Below are 1,641 nucleotides of genomic sequence, written 5' to 3'. Positions count from 1 at the left end.
CATGTAGGCTTTGTTCCCAGCTCTTCTTCAGTCCATTCACTAATTAGTGAATTGCTGATTATTTTAATACAGACATCTAAAATATTACCAAACATTGAAAGTAATACAACAATAAGTTCACTCACCTCAAGCCCTGCATAATTGCATGAGGGACACATTTTCAATGTTTTCTTTCCATGATGGATAAAACTGTTTATCTATTGTCTATCTACTGCTGTTGGGGTTTTTCTTGTCCATTAATTGAGTTTAAAAACATCTTCAGAATGTGACTGTATTCTGCACCAGTTGCACCCGTTGAGCCAGATCTGACCCTTGGCCCAGGCATTTGATACCTGTAGATTAACTGGTTCACTATGTGGACTAGTTCTTCCAGCCTTCATTAGGTTGATGTTAACACTTGCTAGATGGATTTTTTAAATTCATTTTGCTACTGATATTCCAGCTTTCTATGTGTACATCATCAGCTGACACTCATTGATGAACCAGACCTTCTCATATTATGGAAGACAGGACACTTTGAGGCCAAATCACCCATCCACTGTAGTGATCATCAGGTACTTGGACTGCTTTGGCTGGAAACAGACATTGCTACCATAAAAATGTTTATGGTGGCACAAAGGCCAAGCAAACAGACATCGATACCTCTTGTTGTACTGCAAATGTCCCAGTTTGTGGCTGTGACATAGGGGGTATGAATTTGTGCTGCTATTTTGTGGCAGACATCTGTTTGCTTTAACGTGGGAGAGTGCTCCAGATAGCATAGCCTGGAGCTTCACCCCACGCTCCAGCTGCCCTGGGCAGGCACTTCCAGAGCTTCAGGGGCCCAATCCTCTGTGCCCCAGGAATTCTGATTTGGGATCGGGCCCCTGAAGCCCTGGGAGTGCCTGCCTGGGTTTCCCTTTGTGTAGAGACCCATTGGGGAGCCCAATTTGGGGTGCGTTTCTGCAAATGGAAACCTTGGGTTCTTCCATTTGCAGAGTCATGCCTGGGGTTCTCCTGTTTACAGAGATCTACTCCATCTGTTGTATGGCAGGCCCCAGCCCTTCCTGGGAGTGGCAGGGGCCTGATCCTGCAGGACAATGGGCAACATCTGTTTCACTCAATAAAGTGGATCAGCTATATTGGGACACATCCCAGAACAGCAGATCTGCTTCATTTGGTGACATCTGTTTATATCCATTGCCAATCTGTTGTCCCTTGGACTCTGTGTAAAGCAAACTACTAGGCTACTTCATGCTGAAAGCTTAGGGTTTCAAGTTTTATAAGTGAATCAGCTACCTCTTTCCATTTCCATATTTGTAATATCTTCAGTATTCGCTCCTATACTAAAGACTGGATTCAGCCTGTATCCAGCTAAGGGAAGTTAGCTTTGTGAGCATGATGGCTTCCAATGTGTGCTAAGAGAGATGTCTGTAGCATTTTGTGCATGTGTGTGCATATGTGATATCTGTGTGTGTAGCAGAAAGCCCCCTTTTCCTCTTGCCTGCAGTTGCTCTCCCCTCCTTGGATATGTTTTTCCTCTTCTACCTTTTCTTCCTTCCTCTTTCTTTCACTTTAAGATAAGAAATTGTGTTTTAAAATTTGTATGTGTGCATTTTATATCTCCCCGTGTATTGTGGTATTTTTATCTATTTGTGTGCC

The sequence above is a fragment of the Alligator sinensis genome, unplaced genomic scaffold, assembly GCF_000455745.1.
Source record: "Alligator sinensis unplaced genomic scaffold, ASM45574v1 scaffold198_1, whole genome shotgun sequence".
Classification (NCBI taxonomy): domain Eukaryota; kingdom Metazoa; phylum Chordata; order Crocodylia; family Alligatoridae; genus Alligator; species Alligator sinensis.
This window is presented reverse-complemented; position numbering follows the sequence as displayed.